The sequence below is a fragment of the Anser anser genome, assembly GCF_964211835.1.
Source record: "Anser anser genome assembly, chromosome: 11".
Classification (NCBI taxonomy): domain Eukaryota; kingdom Metazoa; phylum Chordata; class Aves; order Anseriformes; family Anatidae; genus Anser; species Anser anser.
In genome coordinates, this window is record NC_139732.1 from 14332277 (window position 1) to 14357052 (window position 24776).

The following is a 24776-nucleotide window of genomic DNA, read 5'->3' on the forward strand; positions in this document are numbered from 1 at the left end:
AAATCATCACAATTTTATATAAAGTTTGATAACTGCTTAGCTTATTTTGCAATAATTTGTTTCAAACTTTACAATACTCATTTCTCTTTGGTCTTGAAGTGAATTTGACATCACAATCTGTTGTCCTGTAGTTTGTTGCAACATTTAGAGAAAAAAGGTTTATTATAAGATCTAATGGGATTGCTAAAGAGAAAAGGTTTTCTCTCTTCCGGAAAGCAACACAAGACATACAGAAAAATTGGAAGCTCTCTAGGCAAGGACTCTTTCTACAGTTTAATACAGAACCAAGCACATTCCCAATAATGTGTTCTTTTTCCAGCATTTCGTCCTAATAACTGGCATTTCCTCCCAGCACCTCATGCAATTTTTATTAGCATGGAAGTCTCTTAAGAAAGAGAAGCCATAGAAATAAAAGTCTGCTTTTATTTGCATTATTTCAGGAAATTTTATTTTTAATGTAGCCCTGCTCTTCTATATAAGAACTTCAGCAGCTTGTCTTCAAAAGTAGCTAAAACAGAAGTACAGGTTATAATACTACCAAAATTTTAACTTGGCTTGTATCACAACTTGTGTATCTATACCAGTTGCTGCCCAGCACAGTTTATTTGTATTCCACTGTGAGTTAGCAAAGTACGTCAGTTTGCTCTCTGTAGGTGAAGAATGTACGAGTATCTACGCAAACCTCTGCTTTCCTGCCAACAACAGCAGCAACCTGGCAGGCTCGATCATTTCATTTACACTGCTCAGAACTGGGCTCAGGAAAGTAAAATTCTTATCACTATACATTTTCTTAATTGTTTGGTCTTGATCAAATTAATTAAAGTTTTAAGCTTTTCTAAATGACACATGTATTTAGCTTTAGATCTATTTTTGGCACCACATTAAAGCTCTCAGCTACATCATCTGCTTGTAAATGGTCATTTCACATTGGAAAAAGCGTAGAACTTATTACCTTGTTATGCAAATATTTGCAAACTGTGTCGTTCAGCCAAATGAACATAAATACCTAACTATATCCTTGGTAAGAGGCTAAATACAGTTTTTCCAGAGCTACAAAACATGCACTGATGAAGCTGGATTCTGTACAACGTATTTGCACAGGTTTAGTTAACGCCGTTCTATACTATCTGGCCTTAACTCCTGCTTGGACAAAGAACTGCAGACCACTCAACAGTAGGCAATACTGCTATGCTTCACTCCAAATAAATCAATATATTCCTGTCTCAAAATCCTTATCAATATATTCCTGTCTCAAAATCCTTCCATTTTTTTATTTTTTATTTTTTTTACACTAATCGCAAGTGCTTCCAGTGAAAGACAAAAAGCTGCATTTGTTTTTACGTTCATGTGACATACATGGTTTCATCTGAGCATTTGGAGGTGATGAAACCATTCTACATTGAAGTTACCTGACAAGATGCACGCAGAAAAATACAGTTTATAGAACTGGAAGAATGAAATTTTTAGCTAGTCTCTTCCTCCTTGTACTCTTCCTCCTTCTACAAAATACTATCTGGTGCAAGACTTGCAAATAGCATTCTGAGAAAAATTTTGAAATACTTAACAGAAAGATCACGTTCCTTGATTCTTTTGGCATAGAATTACATTTACCCACAGTGATATTTTCCCTGTGATCTTCAGTCTTCTTCACAAGTTTTGAGGATGCAGAGACAACGAAAGTCTTTCGACAACAACAGGGGTTGTTTTTGTGTCTGTCCCTCCTGGTCACTACAGCTTTCATTGTTTTTCAGCATTTCTGTAATATGACTGGGCTACGCAAGAAGAATTTCTAGCATCTTCAGGATGAGATTAACAGCTTCAAGTATTTTTAAGGAACATTTTAAAGTATTACCTTGTACTTACACTCTTTGGAAGAAACACTTCAAAGATCTCCAGATTTTTCTGGAATGTAAGCTGTAGACATTCAGGTGCTTTATCTTTCTCTAGGGAAACTCTTGTGCTTGAACTCAAACTGTTCTTCTAAAGCATAATCAGCCAAGTTCTATAATCTGTACAGAAGAGCAGGAAGTTCAGCTTTCATAAACAGGGAAAATACCTAGAACATTGCTTCGAATATCTTGGTATCAGACAGAGCATGCGGACATACTTGAAAGGGCGTAATTTCACCCCAGTATATCCTGAGGAATCCCTAATACTATCCAGAAACTTGCAAACATACGAAGTTATCACAGTGAAGTAACGTACTTGAGTAACTAAAACCAGTGTGTTCTGAAAGAATTAAAGATAAATTTCTTTGCTAGATTACTCTCCCACAGTAACAAAAGCATGAATCACACTAGGGATGGCTATGGCGAAGCAAGGGGTCCATAACATTCCCATCTTTCTGCTCTTCTCCCACACTCTCCTCTACAACACACTCCATACGGTGCTTTAAAAAGTTCCCAAAACATAGCACGTCTGAATAAAGCATTAAAGGGTCAAAGTTAAATATTATTATTTCTAAGGGAAACCAACTTCCCCTAACATTCAGAAATTGTTGACGTTCAGGACTTTTGTTCCATCCCCAGATTGCACCGGCATATGTCGCACGGAAGCCTATGAGGAATTTTCTGTAATCAGACGACTCCATTTAAATGTCAGCTTTGAGTGCACAACTAAACAAGAATCACACCTTCAATACTGTTATTAAACAATCAGTTAACATGTTCCCCTCTAACTTCCTAGCCAACGCGTAAGTCAGGAAAGAACAAAAATACAATATCCAAGCCTGAGATGAGGTGGCTGACAGGGCAGTAAAGGAATTTTCCTGTTGAAATTTTCCAAAAAAATCTGTCTTTTGCAATGCTATTGTACAGAAATGCCTACCAATAAATATTAACTTCTGACAAGTACCCCACTGAAAGACGACTAGATAGAACATTAAAGAGTCATATTTACTAAAAAAGCCTAACCACTTGAAAAAGTAGAAAACTAATAGAAAAGCAAGAAACCGAAGACCACAAAGAAGGAATACAGTCGTGTTGCAAGACAATGAAAAGAGAGCTAGCCTAAAACAGAAAATATGTTCAGTCATCCCAAGGAGAGAATTTTATTGAAAACCATAATTGGAAAGTAGTCGCAATTTAAGGAGGTATTTTAAAGATGTTTCCTAAGGAATTACTTTCTCTGATGTAACCCTACCAGAAAAAACATACAAGATAACTTTTAATTTAAAAAATGGGGGGCAGCCACTTTACAGCAAGAAGTTGTTTTATATTTTAGAAGTACAAAAAAAATATTTACTAGTGTTATCATGTTCTCTTATAATGGCTTTCCTTCAAAGGGAGAGTATTTATTTCCTTTGTGAAAATGGTTCTTCAAAGGAAAGGCCTGGAATATCCTACTTAAAACTTTCATTGTTTTAATAAAATTTGTAATAGGTGCTTGCGCCGATAAGCTCTTGTATGTTATCATTAGCCTGAAGCCAATGGACCACCAACAGCAGGTAATACCACAGACAGAAGAATGTCTGACTTGCTAAAATGACTCCCAAACATGCTCCACCAGCCCCAGCTACTCCCACCTCATGCACACCCTACTGATCTTTACTCACAGCCACCTCAACATTCCCTCACCACCACCTGGAATACTGTGCGTTCCCCTTTCCAGCCCTTTTCTTTCATTCTTCCAAGCTAAACCTGCATTTCTAGAATCTCTGCTCTGCTGTTCCCCCTCACACCCACTCTTCCCCTCTTAGTCTAAGGCTGCTCTAACTCAGGTCACTGGAAGTCAGTTTGCCTCGTGCAAAGTTGATGAGCTTAATAGAACCATGCAGAGTAAGCTCCCCAAATTTATTTTTAAGAAAACAATATACTAATCTTCACCAATTACAGCTGACTAAGGCAAGACTGGTATTTCAAGACCACCAAAGTTCCCAAAATAATTCTTGTCTTGTAACATTAGTGAAACATCTCACCAATGTCATGTTTTTGGCAAAATTCAAGGATTTGACCAAAATGATATATTCACAGAACACCAGAAGACTGGGATCATATCAGACAAACTCAGCAATTAAACTGCAAAGTAGTATTAGTAATATTAATGCCTCATGCTCCCCTCTCCCACAACTTAATAGTTTCTTTGGGGGCAGAAGGGACTAAATCCCTCCTACTATAAAATAATCCTTTAAGTACAACAACAACAGAAGACAAGAAACCCACACAAAGCCAAAAAGGCACGACAAAACATTAATACTAGCATCTCGGTGAGTTTGGAACACATCTTTAACAAATTCCACTTAGCTTTCAAAACATTTTTTCATCCTACCAAGCAGAGCTTCAGATTCTGCAGATACCGAGAGACAGCACCTTCTGTGGTCCTCAAATAAGCTTCGAGTTGCTTTCAGCCACAAGATGTACAAAATTTAAACATCCCAGAATACAATCTTGCCTGGAGAGCACAAGATTGCCTGCAGCATGTTATTAATAAACTGTTGTTACCCAAAGGCCAATGAAGGTCAAAAAACACTAATTGAGAGATATCACCAAGCTCTAGGAGGACTGGTGTAATTATAACGTAGATTTTGTCGAGCCTAGCAGAATCAGCTGCCCTGTGAACCAGCTTCAGCACACTGTTTTTGTGATGAGGTTACCCATGCTGCTGGAAATGTCATCTTTCATGTATGATATAAAACCCTTTCTATAGCTACTAACAATACCCTGGCATTGTTCGTAACATGTAGGGTGTTGTTCTGGCCAGCATCCAATTCCAGTAATAATACTCTATCTACCTACAGTAACCACAAGACGATATTCTTCATTTTCAGCCCCAAGTGTTTTTGCAGCACAGCAGCAAGCTGTTGAAGAATTGCCACATTTCACTCTAAGTTCTGCATTTCACTGGGCATTTATCCGTCTGCACAGATCAGGCATTTCCCTAGAACTGTAGAAACACCTTGAGATTATTGGGAATAAAGGAGTTCTTTTCATACGGTACAATTAGTCATATCAACAGTGATAGCTATTTTGAGCAGCACCTATTAATCACTATCATTAGCAGGATCTCTGGTGTACCAGCATTCACTGTACCAAGAACAAGTCTTTTCCTATTACAACACTACTATATAAACAAAAGCAGCAGCACAATTTCTCTTCACACAACCCTGTTTTGAGTAATGAGAGGCAAGTAGCAGCACTTAAAACTACACTCAATACAGGATACAAAAGGAAGCTTACTTATACCTCACAGGACAGTAAAAATACAATTGTTTTCCTGCAAAAAAAGCCTGGCAGTCATTTGTATGCAGGGGAAGAGGAGGTCATGAAAAATAATACATTGTGGGAAGAAGTGGGGGAAAAAGCACTCTCAGTTTGGAGGCAGAAGAAAAAACACAGAAAAAAAAAGATTCAAGTGATCAAATACAAGTTGATGCCTAAGAGATGGAAGAAACTCAGACTATTCTTTTAAAGATTTTCAGCAGATTATTTTCATACTGTTTTGTATGAAGGATCAATTGTTAACCACATTTCAAAGTCTCAGAGGAGACTTTTGTCTCAAAAATATTCCCTGTATGCAGTATTTCTAGTTTCCTAACACCTCTGAGTAACTCCTGATTCAGAATGAAAAACGCTAACAGAAGGATTTATGCCTTACGCTGACCTAAGAAGCAACACCACAAGACGCACATGAAGGAGCAGCTCCGCGTTGCTTCCAGCCCAGTTCCTCACACCTCAAAGGTGACATGAAGCAGCAGAAATGTGTATGTTGACCCGAAACACATCTTCTTCACAACTGTAATAGTTAAAAGAGAAAGGCCTTCCTTCTAGGAGGGAAAGAAAAAGAAGCAAAAACCTTGCACAAGTCCTAAATTTGGAAGAATAGCAATTCTCTCCAGAATAAGGGTCTTCTGTAGAAACACTGCCCAGGAAAAGGCACCAGCCAAGTGCAGAATCACGTTGATGTACATGATACACAAATAGCACCTGAGTGCACGCCATGATCGGCCAGCACTCCTGATCCCATGAGCTGCATACCAAAACCTTCATGTGGCCGGAGCCCTGCGACACATGCCACATACCTCAGAGAGGTGAGGGAATGGGAGCGGATTGCAGGAGCTTCAGCCGTCCATCACCCACAGAAAACAGCAACAGCTCCTCAACACCACCCCAAGATGGTGTCGGGCTGAGCATACAAGCAACAACGGCCTTAAAACCAACGCTGACCTTTTCCCCGGCCTCTGGATTTAAGATTATCCAATGGCCACGCTGGCTATTACAAGGCCCAGTGCCATTTTGGAAACCAAACCCACACCTTTTGCCAGCTACAAGTGCCTCCAAAGCCCCAGACTGACCAGCTGTGAGGAGCCGGGCACTTATCACCACTATGGAGGGCTGATGTATGCCACCCTCTTCACCATGACACCCAGACATCTGTTCCTCTGGAAAACTAATAATAATGGCTGACTTGTACCTGCAACTAGGCTTGTAATTCCACCTGAAACAAAAACAAAGGAGAGCTCTCAAAATCTTTCAAATTACTGAGGTAACATCCCTCCACCTGACAAATTTATACCTGCTCCTCGTCACTCAGTGATAAAACCCCGCGCAGGCCCCATCTCAAGCAGGGCGAAGCAAAGGTATATTAGCAAAGTTTTCAGCTATGCCCCAAAACGAGAGTTTCCCTCTTCAGCCCGCAATATGGACACAAGGGACTAAAAATAACACTAAATAGCACTGGAAGCGAGCGTCAGGTGAAAGCCGAGCGCGGGCGGCAGCACGGAGACACCGCTGCGGGCCGGGGGTTTGGGGGAACCCAGCGCCAGGCCCCTCCGGGGGGCACCTCCCGGGGGCAGCCCCCGGAGCCCGGCCGGGCCCTGAGGCGGGGAGGCGGCCGGGTAGAGCCGCGCCGCCCTGAGGCGAGGCCCCCGCCGCAGGGTCTCTGTCGCTCGCTGCGGGGCCGGAGCAGGCCGGAGGGAGCGGCGGGCGGCCACAGCTCGCCACCAAGGGGCGCAGGAACGCCCGCAAGGAGCAGGCCCCGCCGGGCTGCCCGCACTCGGGTCACGGCGGAGGGAAGGGGAGAAGGGGACGCGGCCGCAGCCTCGCCACCGCCCCGTGTCGAGCCGTGCCGAGCCGTGCCGAGCCTGCCGCCGCCACAACAGGGCCGGGCCGGCGCTGCCGAGGGTGCGCGGCGACAGCCCCCGGGCCGCGCCTCGGGGCACCGCCGCCCTCCACGCCGAGCCGCCGGGGGGCTCCTCCCGGCCCCAGAACGCCCGCTGCCCGCTTCGGCACCCGGGAGAGCGAAGGAGAGCGGCGGTAACGCCGGCCACGCCAGCCCGGTGCCTCGCACCGCCAGGGCCCGGCAGGCTGCGGAGCCGCGGGCGGGCTGAGGCAGGGCGGCGGGGAGCGGGGGCATGGCGGCGGCGCTCACTCACTCACCTGCCCGCGACAGCCGCCGCCGCCGCCCGGCCAGCGCCGCTCTGTGTACTCCGGAAACGGCGGCTCCTCCGCCGGGCGCCGGGGGAGGGAAGGAGGCGGGCAGGGACCGGCCGGGGGCGGGCAGAGCCGCGACTGACAGCGGGAAGGGGAAGGCGGGAGCGGGGCGGGCGGCTCAGGGCGTGGGGGGGGGGCGCGGCGCCTCAGGGAGCTGAGGGGGGGTGAGCGGGGAGGTGTGGGGCCTTGTCCCGGCATGGGGGTGCTGAGGAGCTCGCCCTATGTCCTTCCAGGCAAACACACATACATCGAGCTCACCCGAGGTGTGGCGAAGGCCCCGGCTGCCTCCTGTCGTGTGAGGGGACCCGGCCCGGCTGCTGGGGGGCAAATGGGGAGGGTGAGGGACGGGCAGGCCGTTATTTCAGAGCGGAGGACGAGGGGAGAGGAGAAATAATAAAAATCAGTCCATATTTTATATTAACCTCAAATAACGAGGTTTCTCGTCCTGTCGTTTCATGGTCAGGTGCAGTGTGTCCTTCCACGCGGGAATGATCAGTGACAGAGATCGCCAGCAGCAACTGCAAAGTACTGTATTCTTCTTCTGTTTAAAGTCACTAGCTAGGGAAACTATGGGGTTCACCACCATTGTTAAACGTTTATTTGGGGATTGGGTAAAATGCTCACAAAGTTATCTGAAATTGGTCCCCTTGGGCATAATTATCATGGTGCTGCCAGCCTTACAAATTGCCCCAACCAAAACAGGCCTGGTACGTGATGGCTTTGCTGTGTGAATTTGAACCAGTTTATTATTATTCCTCACTCTTAATGAAGACTGTATACGGAAGGGTTTGTTGTGCAATTCAATGTATTTTCAAATCCTACTTCCAAAGAAAAATCCTGTTAATCCTGTCTTTCTTAGAAGAAGGTGGTTACTGTTTATTTCTAAGGTTTATTTAGAACCTTACATTTGAAATGGAACAAGAAGTTCATACAGAAGTACATACAGAAATAGTTGGTAGAAGTTAGAAAATAACGTCATATATAATAGAAAATAGTTAAAAGTTCTTGGAATATAAAGAAGCAAAAACTTTGTTTACAGGACTGAGCCTCTGATCATCTGGCTCTATATTAAAAAAAAAGGCAACAAAACACTAGAATATGATATTAATAAAGTGAAAATAAATAATTTCTACCAGTTTTTGTGCTGCTAATCAGAAAACTCTGTGGGAAGAAGTAAAATTGACAATTTATTGGACACCTTCTATCCACAAGCTAGGAATAGTCCTCAAATAGTGTCTGTGGGAAGCGGCCTAGGAGCAATCTGTGGCTTTGTTTCCTTTTCTGTAACAGATGGTTACTGGCAGACTGGGCTTCTCATCAATGTGTTGCCCCCGAACTTTCCTGATTCTTGTATGTCTACTAAGCTTGTCTCTTCCTGGTAAATTTAGTCCTCAAATTAAGAGATACCTGGGAAATACTTGGAAAGCAAGCAAGGCAACAGAAGGCTGTCATATTGTTGGCTCCTTCAACAGAGACGGGTGCTGGAGCATTCTTTTTATTCTGGGAGTGCAATAAGGGGCTGGAAAAGGTACCTTTTTTTTCTGCTTTTAACTAGCTAAATGGTAGGTGAACATTGATTTGAAAAAACGAAAAAAAAAAGATAAAGACTCAGATGGGGTTTGAACAAGTTTTTGATTGGAACAAAGTATAAATAACTGAAAAGGAAGGGAAAGAGAAAAAATACTGCAATGTATTTTCCTTCCTCCTAGGCCGGAATCTGTGGCTGCACCTTAAAAATAATCCAAAGAAAGACCCAAAATACCTCCTGTTTTTTGTTTGGTTTTGTTTATTAAAAGAAAGAAGGGAAAGACACAGACAAGCACGCGTGTTTTTAGGTATACCTGTATTTCCTATCCTTGAGAAGCAAAGTGGCCGTTCTGGAGCCTTTTAGCTGCAAGCAGCTCTCCAGGAGCTCAAGTGTTGCTCTTGCGCTGAGGTTGCACCACGTAGCCAGCACAGAGCAGCCTTGGAGACTCTTGTAGGAAAAAGGAAACCAGCAGGAGTTATTGAGGCAAACATTACCACTCGTTCTGGACTTTTCTTGCATGTCCAGTCCAGGCGTGTCCAAAAAGAAATCTGTAATCCCTGTTGAGCTATTGACGTTTCCCATCTATATTCTGGGAATTTTCTTTCCCTTCTGATATCGAAGCCATGTACCTTGTAGTTCTTGGTCATGTAAAGATTGTAATACGGTGCTCACAGGATCACAACAGTCTCCTGCCCTGATGAATAGCTGGCAAATGATGGAATACAAAATATTCCAAATATTGGAATAAAAATACTGTACTAGGTGATGGCTATCCACCAGTCCTGTTTTCTAAATAGTGCTATAGATACAGTTTGACAAACAGATCCCCAAACTATACAAGCTGTGCTGACGAAAACATACTGTATTCACAAGCAGAAATTTATTCTGCAGACCTTACGGTTCAATACAATGCTCAAATGTTCTTTTATACTAGCAGTAGGTGTCCAAATCTGCTCTGTATTTTGTTACCCTAGTGAATTAATTGTATTCAGTGGCTCTGCACAGAATTTGATTTTGTCAGTGGTGTTGAAACAATTTTTTAATAAGCATATTTTTTATTTTAATTCACAGGATTTATTTACATGTTATTATCTTTTTTACGGTGGTATATAGCAACTTTTAACACTTAACCATCTCTAAAGGTCAGACATTTCATTTGAAAATTATTACAGATGAAGTTTATAGATTAAGAGCATAAATGCACAGAAGACTGATAAGAATCCTAGCCTTAAAGCTAATATTTCTTAACCAGATGGTAGGAATTTAATGCAGACTGAGAAATAAATACAAAGTTCACACTTCTTCATATGAATAGAGTATGAAAACATTCAATTCAGTAGAAGTACATAACTAATGCAAAAGAAAGAGGAAACTCCTAAGGACTAACAAATACGTAGTGTGACATGATGATTAATTTGTTTTCCTAAATGCTTGTTATGCTATATTTATACTGAATATTCTAATTTTTGATTCTCTGAATTCTAATTGTTTTGAAAGATGATAGTATGATTAACTATTTAGTAAAGTCCTATGTAGATCTGCACACAATAGATGTATTCAATTATATTTGTGATTTTCCTATCAATGTTACATATATATATACAAAATATGTGCTTTCCAAGACCTTCATTGAATAGGAAGGGAAGGAAACCGGTGCACTGCATAAACAAAAAACGTAACAATGCTATTTAGTGAGAGAGGAAACCAGCTTTGAAATGTATTATGAGTGCAACCTGATCTCAGGGGCTGTAGAGGAAGAAATCATTAGCTCAGAAAAAAAGCAGCACTGGCACAATAGCTAGTGTGCAAATGTTAATAAGGATATGCGTATCAGCAAGGTGTGGGATAAGATTAGGAGGATGAATGTTAGTAATAGAATCCCTCAGGAGTGGGTTGTCTTGTTGAGGGTAGAAGTTAATTTACATGGATTGTTGTTTCTGTTAATCAGATAGAGATATGTATAGGAAAAGGAAATGTGGGGAAAACCAGGGTGATTTTGGAAAGCAGGCTTGATCACTAATGTTCTATTGTGTCAACAGTGATTTTCCCTTTGTGGTTACTAACTACTGTGAAAGTTGTGATTGTACATCGAAGTACAGGAAGAACAGCAATGGTGTTGCATCAATATTTGGACTGTATATTTGCAATTGTAGGATGAGAAGTAATGAAAATGTAGTTTTAGACCTAGATACATTATAGTTTGTACAGTGTTACAGTTCTCGCAGCTCAGAGCCCGACTTGCTCTTGCTGTCTGAATGTTTGACAATGCAGGCATACACGTAGGCAAATAAGACTTCTAAAAATACATTTCACAAATCATCCATTCCAGCTGTCAGGGTGAGAACAGTCCTTTTGTCCTGCAGCCCTGGACAACTAAAATCCTATTTCAGACAAATGAAATTTAGTTATTTGCTGCCTAACAGGAAAGCTGCTGACCTATGCTTTATACTCCTCAGTACATTGACCAACCATTGTGTCCAACCTGAGGCTTAAAATGAGAATTGGCCCCTTGCCCAGCTTCTTTGTAAACACTACCAAATGGCAAAAGGAATCCTGGTTAGAGCCCCCAGGCTGTCGTCTGGAAAAATTCTCGCCTGTTACTTCCACAGGGCAAGTCCCACTTTGGAAAGAGTGAACATGACTGACTATATATGGCTACCTAAAAATAAAAATAGGGACAATCACCTTTTCTTCTCAGACAAATAAAAGATCCAGGTCACCTTAAAAAATCCTAGGCTGCAAGCCAATGACACTGGCTACAGGGAAAATAAATATATATACAAAAGAATCTCTTATTTTACATGTATCAGTCAAGTTCTGATTGAACTGAATGGAAGCCATTGACTTCAATTGACGTTGGACATATCCCATGACCTTCTAGTTTATATATTTAGACACCCCATACTAATCTTCTCTTCTGCAGGTCTGATGTCATCACCATTATTATAAGCAGAACTTGTCACTTGATTGATAGCAAATAACCTTTCCAAAAAGTAGCCAACAAGTAAGAATGTTTTGTAAGTGGCACATGATCATGAGGGCCGGCAGTCCCTTTTTGTTTACAGGCACTGGAAGAATTTCAGATATTTTTAAGGTCACTGTCCCTAATCCTGAGATGAAGGAGAAGATGTGTTTGTTTTTAAGTTGCTATTCTGCTTAAAAAACTGTCTTCTAGTTGTGCTGAAATGGAGGACTAGACCCTGAGATAAATTCTTTGTCTGTTGCAATAAGCTAGATGGGTACAGGAATGGAACACTCCCAACTACATGCACAAAATAGTCATTGGCATTTCACATTTTTGCTTCAGGAAGTCAACTACTTAAACATGTATAATTTTTTTGAAGTCTGATGATTCAGATGTCTGGGATCTCATTTTGCTTGTTTTCTTGAAAACTTTCACAAAAAGGAGTCAGCTTGCAAAACCACAAAAATGTACTTCTCAACCAGCTGTGGTAAAATAGTTTGCACGACCATCTAAATACCGTAGAAGTTTTTGTATTTTAAATAAATTTATTCTGATGAGTATCAAATGATTATGAATTCATTATTGGTTAGCCATTAGCAGTTGGCTCAGAACTTTGCAAAGTATGCCGCAAGTATGGAGATGTTGAGAGACTGTGAGGTACAAAGAACTGTTGTTGACAACATTTTATAATACTAGATCTTAGAAGACTGTTGGAAAACAGATATGCTGTAAATGTGTGATGAGAATTAGACTGTCTTTTTTACCTAGAAATTAATATGGTATCTAAGTATATTCTATTGTAAGATTATGAGCAGGAATAAAATGTAATTCTGTGTGACTGGCCCAATTTATTAATAGGGTATTTAGGGTTCCTAATGTAATCGAGTCTAAACACAATTTAAGAAGGAGTAAAACAAAATTTAGAATGAATTCTGGAGGGACATTTATAAACATGTATAGAAAAATAGAATCCCTTCTATTAAATGTTTGAAATCAGTGACTAGCTGCCAAATGATGTTTTCTTTTCTTGTCCTTGTGTAACTGATTTTAGTAAGGTGTTATGTATGTCTCAGATAACAGAACTTGACTTTTTTAGAAAATGTCTTACATTGGATATAATTCTTATTTTAATGGTCTATATGAAGCATATTACCAGATGAATGGTGAATCTTGGATGATTTATTTAAAATTATTTTTATATAAATACGCGAAATGTTTTATATATGTTTATAAATATTTATAAATGTTTGAAGTGGTCTGGAAGGAAGCCTAAATGGTAGTGTTGAAGAATTTCCATATGGTAGTTCCTGCAGCAGAGGGGACTGAAAGCTTTAGTTAGCACATTGCCTTAGTGTCTGTCAGGGTACTGTAACAAAGGCAACTTAATTTCAGCTGCCTTAGTGGTACTGCTGCCACCTTTTGCCTATACAGATTACGTTGTGTTGTGGAAAACTGCCAAATAAGGAGTAATTTCGTAATGTAGAACATGGAATTATGAAAGTAGGTTGAACAGAAAAATAACAAAGAAACTTGTAAGCTAATATCTCATGGTCAAAACTTTGTTAAATTACTTGCTAACACACGGAAACCTGTAGTTGATAAAAGCTGTGTTCTGATGCAGGCACGACACTTGAATGGATTAGTCTTTTCCCTAGAGTTTCTTCATTAATGACAGAAATACCCAAAGGCCCTGCATGGGATTGTGCTGTAGGTAATCCACTTACAGGAAGGCATTTCTCAGGAACAATGAAATACGAGACTATCAAAGCTTTCTTTGTAAGCAATTATTGATAAACCCCTCAATACAGAACCTCTTTCAGGTGTCCTGTCCAGAGCAGTCCAGGTCTCCTGGTGACATCATGAAACGTGAGATACCTATGAGGTAGTCTTTGGCCACCTGTCTGTCCTGTGCTTGAGAAAATGTTGACAGAGGAGAGTGGGACTTATGTACTAAAACTTGGCAACCCAGTCTTGTCTGCATTCCACGAGGCCGGTGAGTTAGCAATGCTTGGTTGGCTCAGTACCACTTTCCTCTGGCTCCAAGAGGAGAGCCAGCGTAGCTGACCTCCGTGGCAGGTTTCAGGTTCTTGATTTATTTAGTCACCTTCTAGCACTTTCACACTTTCTCTGTAACAGCAGCCAAGAGTGTATTTGGTTTGTTTTCATTGTGGTCCACCACCTGGATCTGGTTCTCCTTGGTAAATTTGACATCAGGCTTGAAGAGTTCACTCTGCTTATCACTTAAGATGAAGTGGGCAATGCAGCTCCCAGTGGTTTTTTACTTATGTTTGTTTTTTAAACTTTCTTAGCCAAAAGGGCGCACAGCTGGCTTTGTTATTAGATGCAAATATCCTGCGCTGCTGGACACATGCCAGGCACCCAGGAGCAGGTCTCACAGTGTTTATGGTTCAGTCTACTGCTGTCTTTTTCACAGCCAAGAAACATCTTGTTTGGGTATTCATATGCTTGAAGTTTAAGGGCTACCAGAAGTTATTTCTCTGGCATCCCTCAGTACTTTAGATCTTTCATCATCTTCAAAGGCACCAGGGCATCTAAGGCAGATCGATGCCCTTTATGTCTGAGTGGTCTATTTAAAGGTGCTCTCTGCATCCCCTATCGCAACTTCTACGTCAAGAGGCATGTACAAACCTCTCTCCTGTGATTTGGCTCCAAAGGTCCTGATTCATCTGTCATTAGTATAAATTGCGTGTAACTTTAGCTGTGGTTCTCCACTCTTTGCATGACATCTCATCAATTGCAGTATTGTAAAAGATGATGTAAAAAGCTACCATGTAAAGCTACCATACCAACTAAAAAGCTAGACTGTCAGATCACAGTTGTTGCTGGTCTAAGAGGCAGGAAACAAAACCTCAGTTTCACAGGAACTGCACGTATGCAACTCTTGTTTAAGTCATACGTGTTGGCATGAGGGACCATTAGACAACAGCCCTGTGGCAGCAACTGCCTGCTGAGGTTTGAGGGGAAGAAACATTTCAGCCTCGTGTGAGCACTGCTGAATAATTCAAAGCAGCAGATAAACAGTACCTACAGGTGCACTTTTTGTGAATTTCACACTGACAAATCAAGATGCTATAACCCAAATACATGTACTTCGTATACTTTTAGGCACATAACTTCAAAACAATGGTTATTGAAAGATAGCGGAGTAGTAAAATGATGTGTAGGCCATGCACATACTATACATCAGTTGTTTTCTGTTGTTGGATTTTGCATATGTTAGTTTTCTTTTGGAATTCCAGGAGTGAGAGTGGTGAACTGCTATTATATAGATCTTTCAAAACTAGACTTTGATACTGGTATTAACTGTCAACACTATATACATCTCAAGGACCTTTGTAATTCCAGGAGTTGGAAGACAAGAAGGAAATAATAGGATACGGAGAATACTGCATGGTGATGTAGTTGACAGATATTCAGTTTAGCTTTAAAGGAGAAGAAAAGAGATTGTACCGCACAGCCATATAGGAAGTAAAACTAATTAGTGGGGGAACCTGTCGTGTATTTATCACAACAAAATAGCTTATGCTTAGCTTTCTCTAAGTAAGGTAAATACATGCTGTCTCGATATGAAATAAGGATATCAGAACGATAAGCCTATCATTTTTTATATTTCACTAATGTTAGCTGTAATTAGTTTTTGTCCAGCTCAAAGACACCATTAAAACATAGCATGAAATGCATACGTACATGAATAAATACACACACTGATTTGTCTAGCTTCAGTTGTCACCACAGATACTGCAAGAAATAAATAAATTACATGCTTTTATAAAGATTGATGTGATAAAAATACAGAGAGTTGTAATTTGTTTTTCACCATACCAATGCTAAAAATAGAAGAAGGTGGTAAATAAACTGCAATGGCATCGGGGCTTGTAAACAGCATTATGAGTTGGGGAAGCAATGTAGATCTAAATGTGTTATTTTCTCTATGCCTTTGGAGACAATTCTGTCCTGTTGTAGAGACTGTATTAGATAATAAGCATAAAAGTAATTAAAAATTTCTGTTACTGGGTTCTTAAATTAAAATGTACAGTGTGTACATTTACCTCCCTTTCCCCCCATTCTATTGAGTATTTCTTTTAGAGAACAAATAATCTGTATAGTTGTTGAGGTAATATGATTTGCTATTTCCTGGAATAATTGCCCACAAACACGTGAACTTGACTAACCACTGTGCCAACAAGCAAACTCTTGGCTGTGTACACAGGGTGACCCCAGTGATGGTTTCAGAAGAGTAGGATTTGGGGATTAAATGAATTTGTCCCTGACAGGAGTTTTTCTGTTTTTCTCCTCATATGGAGCAAATTACATATTGACAGACTTCAGAGTTGCTAATTTTGGACTTCTGATTGCAAGTTGCATGCAGCTGATGGTTTTTAGTCTCCAAATTTTAGGAATGGTGGTTTCCTAAGAAAATCAAACTCGTAATACTTTGTGATGTTCTCTCATGGATTTTGTACATGCAGGACTGACAAAACAGCATAGTACATAATAAGAACGAAGTTCAATCTGTAGTGGTTTTATACCCTGTGTTTTTTAGAGTGTGTAATCATTTTTCTGAAAATACATAAACAGAAATCTTTGTAAAGCTCATTTCTCCAGCTGCACAATGGTATACTTGTAATTTTGGGGTTTCTGGGCATAAACATAGTAGCAATAACAGAAGATGTCTAAAGCGCGTTAGCCTTTGTCATGTTTTTAATTAATGATTTTAAGAATCATGGAACTGATCTTGCTGTGAGATCCATTTATCGATCTCTTTAAAGGCCTGAGACCTGCAGTTAATGTGATTCCATTAGGCATTTAATTCTACTCCCGTTTTACAATAACATGAATGTTGGCATTTGTTTCAAGGCCAAAGAATTATGAATAAAGAATTACGAACTGTAAATATCCTTAGAATCTTATTCAATAGGGATGTGATTTCTTTTTGAGTTTTCCTCTGCAAAATTGTAAAGTAGCTTGAAAGATGAGGTACAGAGTTGTATCTGTAATTGAAGAGCCTGAAAATATTTGCATCAGTTACTTGTGCACTCCGTGTGACCATAGCATTTTAAATTCAAGGAATCTCATATACACACAGGGAAAAAACACAAATAGGTATTTCAAATGGAATCAGTAGAAAGAACAACATCAGCCTGTAGATTGGTTTTGAAAAAGTCAGTCTACAGAACCAAGATTTTAAAGAGAGATGCTGGCAAAACAGTTGAGCTCTTCTGATATGCACAGGAAAAAATGTCACTTGATGGGTAGGCATTTTGTAAAACAAAATCTACATTACCAGAGAACTTCCTTGAACTGAAACAAGCTGCAAGATGGGCTAATTTATTAAAATATTAATATTAGTCATTTTAAACAAAATTTTCATGAGATGCTCGTTATGATTTCACTGATGTGATAATTCATTGAATTGCAATGATAATAAATCTTGAGAGATTAAGCTTATAAGTGAATATCAAAGAATAGTTTCTTTTTTCTTTTTTTTTTTTTAAAGATCCTGAGATTTGTTTGGCATGCAGCTGAACAATCATTTATCTTTGCTGACAGTCTGGTTTACATTACTGGAACGTTTGCTGCTGTATACCAAATGGCATTGTCCAATTGGGTTTTATTTTTAGGCCGCTTTGTAGCAGACGCAGGCTGGCACATCACTGGTTACTCCAGTGATGTCTGTTACATTCCCGACAGGAGTCCCACTGAGAGAGGAGGAAGGAAACTAGTAGCAGAAATGATAGTGCAAAGCACAAGTCTCAAAACTCTGCTTTAGTGGGTCAGCTGCCAAGAATTACTACATGTGAATGGTACTTTAAAGTTGTCTGCGCTTCCCATTAGGGACTCTCTTGGCAATCTAAAAATCATACACAGGGAATTCGCTAGAACTTTGAATTAATATGCACATAACCGAGATAGTGTAACTGAAAGCTACCTCCTGTTTGATAGTGCAAAAGCCTTAATCCTCAGATGTGTATGCTATTCAGTGCAGCAACAGTGAACAGTTAAGAGTAGTAAGCCTATTTGAAAGAAATATTCCAAGAGAGTGGTTCTGTTGCTTTTAAGATGAGCGATCTTTGTGTTAAACTTAATGGGACTGAGATCAGACCTCGTGACTGTAGAAAATGTATTTTGCTAGAAGCCTAAGTACCTTAAATGACTGTATTAAACCATTTCCGTTGTGAAAAGTATTTTTTACCTGGCAGTAAGTAGCATTTTCTCCACATACTTCGTCTTAAGACATTTCCTCTCTATAGTATATGTGCAAAATAAGTACACTATGTAAAATGTATATAAGTATAATTACACATAATTATAATAATATGTAATTAATGCAAATATAACATATCATAAATATAACAATTACCTGAAAAAGTTATGGGAGCCAACATAATTTCACTACCATCAGAATGAATTTCCCGTTGTTTTCAGTGGAACGATATTTTACTTAACTGATTGGCTCACATTATAAAAACAGGAGACAAAGATGGCGATCACAGCCCCTCAAGCCAGGCTTTCGCAATGATTTCCTGTCTGAACTAGGCAAGTGCTTTTACTATGAATATAGACAAAAATATAGACAAAATATACATAATTTATCACGCAGTTATTTTATGTATTTAATTTAATTCACCATCCTTCCACATGAGAAAAAAATCTCCTTAGTTTTTTTCTACTACCTAGTCTCATTAGCGTGACACCACTAATGCAGTTATGAAAGAGTAAGCTTCCTGGTCATTGCATCATTAGCAGAATTATTAATTGTGCTTCCTGAATTTCTTTTCATTTTCATATTCAAGTCAGCCATAATAACCTTTTATAGTAAGTGGGCAAGGCTGACAACTAGTAAATAAATAGATCTTTACAGAAATTTTAAACTGAATGTAATACAAAAATCAGAGCAGGCACCATTGCTGTTCTTCCAGTCACTTTCAGGGTAAAAATCTTATTTCAGCTTCTTTACTGGTAAAGGGAAAGAAACAATGAATTGCAAGAGACTGGGTGAAATTTGTATTTAATGTCTAAAAGTACTTCAGAAGGAATTTACCCGTCAGTATTGATTACATAAAAAAGCAGGAAAAGCCTTCTGCATAAAGTTAGCTTCCCGGAATAAACCATAAGAATACAGGCTCTCAGAGCTACTTCTGTGTAGTCACTGGAACCTGTTTTATTGGAGGCCATCGTTATGCAGTCTTTCTGATCCAGCAGAAATTTTTGTCTGCTTCTGAAAGGAGCAGTCCCACCACACCCACTGCCTCAGACCTTGCTGTTGCCTGCGTTGTACATGCAGTGATGTTCTTGATGCTGTGTGCTGGCCCAAGATGAAAAGGCCTGAATAACAAACTTCTGTTGTTGTTGAAATGTGTGTTATCTTTTTGGCAGAAGATTGTGTTACCTTTTGGAAAAGAGGAGGATTTCTGTATGGACACTAAACTGGTGTCCCAGTAAGCAGTCTGATGCTCCATAGTGTCATCTGCAGCTTGAAAACGCCACTGCATGGGGCCTGATTTTATTGCCATTGGCATCTTGGCATTTTCAGTTTTGTTCCTATATTAATGTTTATGGCACGAATGCGAACTGACTATGAAATTTTAGCCTCAAGTCAGACATGCACATCTGAAGTGATGCTGTATTGTCCAAATAAGTGTTCTTGACCACCATAAAAAGCTCTGATTTATATAGCAGTGGACATTACTAAATAGTATTCATCCTTCGCTCATTATTCAAAATAATACCCTTGCTTTCTGTAGTATTTGATGTAACATGATGGAAGATTATAAATTATTTTCCTGCCTTGTTAAAATCCAAATGCCTATAGAAGAATTGTGTCAAAGATTAATGTATTCCTTTGCTACCAAAAAAGGTGTAAATTTGGTAACCAGTAATTGCTTTATATAACTAAAAATAATAGTCTTAGCGATTCTAGAGACACTATGACTTGGTAGCTTGAGCAAGACTATAGTTAACTGAAGAGAAGAAATTTTTCTGTGCAAATAGAAGTAATACGGGATCACAGTTTATAAATTCAGGAAACATACCTTCTAAAAATAACTCTTAAAACAACTGTACACCTCTCTCAAATGTAGGATTCTACTATAGGGTCTGGTATCCCTGGTCGTGTAAATAGTAGTGCCTGTGCTCCTCTCAAAAGAAATATGTAGTTGAACTGTCCATGCATCGTAGTAGAGACAAAAGATCCAAATGTGACAAGAATGAAAATTACTCTCATCTTAACAGAGTTTGATTAAAGCTTTAGGCATAGGGCTTTTTAAATGACAAATGCTCGATGAAATAATATTATGTCTTTATACTCCAGAGCACTATTAATCTGGGGTTTCAGGACTTTAAGAAATGTTAATTAACTAGTTACCATTCATGTACAGTGTTAGCATTACAGTCATTTTGTGAGTTGATAACTGAAGCATGGAAAGGTTAAGCTCTTCAGAAAGGATGAGACTGGGATTCTTTCCCATATGTGTTCCCTATTAGGTGTTTACAGAGATGTTTACTACTTACGTGGTGTTCATCTCCTTGGATCTTCCACTAGGTTAGCCCAGAAAGGTCAGAAACAGTAGCAGGAGAGTATATGAACAACTTCAGTCGCACCCAAAGCAGGATGTCAGCCACAGCTAAACGTGGCCTCAGTCTGTTTTCTAAGCTGATACAATATTTTAGAAAGCTGTGAATCACATAAATAACTTACCTTCTTCCCTCCCATAGCATAATACTTTGTAGTTATCAACGATGAGTTTTGCTTGCCATCAGACTACCCATGTGATGGTGTCTAATTAGGCCTTTTGAAGTTCTCTGTAAATAATAAAATAATTTAACCAAAATTAAACAAAAATAATTTTAAAATAAATATTCTATAATTATAATTATTATAAATAGCAATAAATAAATAAATAAATAAATAAATAATAAATAGAATAAGCAAATTGCTAGACAAAAGGAAAACCCTACTAGTTTCTAATTTTCCTTCTTACCATACTCTTTATATGACATTCACTGTTCTCCAAATCTTTAGTGCAGTGTCAACTTTTAATAAGAGAGAGCATGTTTAATACTATTTGTGTGTATGCATGCATGTATATATATATGGATGTATGTGTACACACTAACATGTATGTTCTTACTATACAGCTGCTTATTCTCTTTCAGAATGGAACCTCTTCTGTCTTAATATTATTTTACCAAATTACTACCTGTAATATAGTCCATTAACATATAGGGGTGATGAAACAGTGGACCTAACCAAAGAAGCTGTGGTTATTATCAGCAATCCATTTTAACACACAGTAGGCCCTGCTTCTTTGTGAACAAAACTCATTTTTCTTCAAAATATTACCATTCCTAGTATAAAAGAAGCTCTCATTTTAACCATTTTTGTATTTCTGAGAAAACAAGCCCACTTCCTACCTGTGTTTTCACCTCTATTGCTGTCACCTCATTTAAAATGCCAATAAATTAAAATGTGGTGGCTTAATGCTCATTTATATTCTGGCTCCCTTTCTGGTAGATGAAAGGCTATTTGTAACAATAAGAAACTTTTAGAAAAGACTTCTGTTACAGACCATGCCTCTAACACCACTGGAAGATTTTTCCCAGCATAATACAATTTATGTTCTTAGGACGCCCATGTTACTGGGGTTTTGGCCCACATGAGATGTATTCAAATACCAAACTGTATTCAGATGCCGAATAACCAGTGCAGTACTGCCATCTGTTGGTAGCTGGTTAGGAAAGCTGCGGAACTTCTGCAGAACCTTGGACGATGACTGCCACGCAGAGCTGCTGTACGTTATTACTGTTTTCTTCTTCCGACTGGCTGTGTTTCCCTCGCAGGGCATTTGCCCTGTCCTGCTGCATTGCCGGGGAACTGCCTGGGGTGACAGGGGGCTGCAGCCGGCCCAGCTTTTCAGTCCCTCTTCCATGTCTGAAGTTACTCGCTGGGGCATAGCTGGTGAAGACCAGGCAGGACTGTAGCTGGAATAGCAAAGAATTCTGCACACATGCCCCAGCCCCTCTGAGGGGGACGAGAAGGGAGAGCAACTTGCAAAATTTCTCAGCGTGAGTTTTAAAGCCTGTAAAACCTAAGACAGACTTAAAGAATATTAAAAATACAGTTTCACTTTCTAGCCAAGAAGTACTTGCATATCATGAATCTAATCAATGGCATCGCTTTTTAATACAGAAGATATGGTGCAGGATGTGGAATTAGGAATGTGAGTTAGTCCCAGTGACTCATTAGGAAATCCTCAGAAAACCACAAAGGTTCACTCTTTTAGCAATGTCAAGCTGGGTTTCAGAAGTGCCAAGCACCTGCACAGTGGATTCAAGATCTGACAGCTCTGCACAAGAGCCATCAATATGTTTCCTAAACATGCACATTCCAAAACTGTGTGTGTTATCTAATGAACCGAAATTCCTTATAAAGGTTATATGAAGGGTACATTTACTACAACCACTTACTGCACGCTAGAGTTAATTTGCATAGCCAAGCAATAAAGCAGAAAGAGTTAGCAGCAGGAGTTTTAAACAAAGTAATCACCACCTGTGATCATAGTCCTGAGCATCAAGAAGGACTTAAAAAGTATTCTGAAAAGACAAGATAAATAAAAGTGACAGAGCAGAAAAAAAATATATATATATATACATATGGTTATAATAGAGACATTGATTTTACAATACATGGAAACTTTCCACACGTGTACTGCCTCATGGCCCAAAGGAAATGTGTAACTGCACTTCTCTGTTCTAAGACCTGTATTATTTCTCACTCTGCCAGTTTCCTCCATTGTCACAGATGCTGGTACCCTTTTATCTCTCAAAATGTTTGACTGGTTAACCTAGCAATGTTAAACTTAGAGCAATTGCTTCCTGTCTGTCCTTAGCATGAAGTTAGCTCTTTCTGTGCCAAACATGAAAAAGAGTTGCATCTGATTACCACAGTCTGAGCTAAAAAGATTACCTCTCCCTGCAAAGCTTCCCATACTTAAAAATTCAGGGCACTTAAAGTTAGTACAAGTACTTAAAAATGTAGATATAGATGATCAGCTCAAATATTTCAGAGTTAGCACATTGGCACAGTCAGTCCTGACCTCAGATTGGTATGTCCTTTTTTTTCCCTGAAACCTGCTCCAATCTCAGCATGAACTTCTTTGCTGATGTCTTGATTTGAAAATCTTATGTCTTATTATCAGTCAGTCCTCAGAAGAATCTACTACTTTCTCTGCCACTGTGGAAATATTTTGTTTCCTTAGTAGAAAACAAAAGCTGGATTCAAGATTGTAGTTTTGTTTGCTTTCATTTAATAAAGTGAGTTAGTACGATGGATTTAGCTGGAAGTGGATTTATATCTGAAAAATTTCTATCATGCTGGAAAATTTCAATTAGGGGAAATTAGCCACTTGGTTCTTTCTGATAAATTAATCATAGAGATTATCTATTAAATGTGCCACTTAACCTTTCTGGCATAAGTGCCTGAGGCAGTAGTATTTAGGCTCTACACATTCATTTGGAAATATTAATTTCTATGCAGCTGTCTTGCAAAATGGAATTTTCACTTGTCTTTTTTATAAGTAGGTCATTGTGCAGCTGTTCTTAATGGAGGCTGGCATTTGTAAAATGGTAAATCCACCATTGTACCCTATAGGTCAGAAAATTGATCTCCATCAATTACAAAATATCCTTTACTAAAATGCCCTTTCTCAACCCCGAAGGGTGTCATCCCTCGCTATGATAGCCTTTGGCCTTTCTGGAATGGGAATGTGTTTCAGCTGGATACTTTGCAAAAGACGAAGCATCACCGTGTTCACACTATCTGTCTTCCATTAGTCTAAGGTTTTGTCTTTGTTCTGCATCATGGCTTCCATCTACATTAGAGCTGCCTTAAAATTAATCATAGGGGAAATTGGTATGACAGCTAGCAGCTGTCAAAGAAACAGCTGTCTCAGCTGCTGAACCTCCCAGGTCCAAATCCTCCTACTCCCTACAATGAAATCAATTGATCTTTTCAATGTAGACAAGGCCTCACTGTCCCTGTAGTGGTCAGCTGTTGCACAGCTTAGGGAGAGAAGCAACTCCTGGAACAGCTACAAACCTTATCCTGTAGACTTGAGAGATTAAAATTAGGACCTTGACCTGGATATCTCTTTTATATGTCATAAAATTTGCATAGTCTGCTGCAGGAGTAGTTTGAACTCTAGAACTTTCTAAGGATTGTATACCCTGTAGCCTAGCAAAAGATGATAGGAAGTAAGAAGGTACTGGCAGCAGAGAAGGATGTGCAAGAAAGTATAAATGGCAGATAATTTAAAAAGTTTAAGGTTAATGAAATGAGAGAAAACATTTCAAAATCTTAGAATAAAGTATTACAAAAGAATGCAAATGGAATTTACAGTATGTGAACAGCATACACAGTACTTACAAGTAACAAAATAAGCATTTTAGAGAGTGGAATTGGCAGCAAGACAGTGATGTTGTGGTCCATACTATGAAACAGAATTAGTATGGCCTTATTGATTACCTGAGCCTATACATTCTTGCACAGATAAAATTAAGCATGAGGAGAATGCTTGCAGATTTGGGATGTGAAGCAAACAAAATCCTTCTGACTTTGGGTTTGGGTCAGGTGAACTTGCAGACCTTGAAGATTTAAGATCTCAAGGATTTGGAGACAATTCAAATTATGCAAGAAGCATAATAAAAAAGACAGGGAAGGGGAAACAAAATTGAATAGAGCTGTGTTGAATCATGGACGGAGGTACAGTTGGGCAGTTGTGCTGTGTAAGGACATAGGACTCAAATTTCATATGAAAAGGAAAAGAACAATAACATG

General features: G+C 39.5%; 2 protein-coding genes across 7 annotated transcripts in view; one reads left to right on the forward strand and one right to left on the reverse strand.

The window, feature by feature from the left end:
* The window catches only part of GARRE1 (granule associated Rac and RHOG effector 1), a 53239-nt gene extending 45720 nt beyond the window's left edge, over positions 1-7519 (reverse strand). For 2 of the 6 annotated variants that reach the window (XM_083794655.1, XM_083794650.1), the window contains exon 1: positions 7374-7519. The gene's annotated coding sequence lies outside the window, so the exon portion shown is untranslated. The other 4 variants (XM_083794656.1, XM_083794654.1, XM_083794657.1 and 1 more) reach the window with 4 other exon arrangements.
* Positions 7520-7583: 64 nt separating this feature from the next.
* The window catches only part of GPI (glucose-6-phosphate isomerase), a 40550-nt gene continuing 23357 nt past the window's right edge, over positions 7584-24776 (forward strand). Inside the window, exons 1-2 of the mRNA XM_083794716.1 lie at positions 7584-7690; positions 7891-7952. The gene's annotated coding sequence lies outside the window, so the exon portion shown is untranslated. The remainder of the gene's footprint in view (positions 7691-7890; positions 7953-24776) is intronic.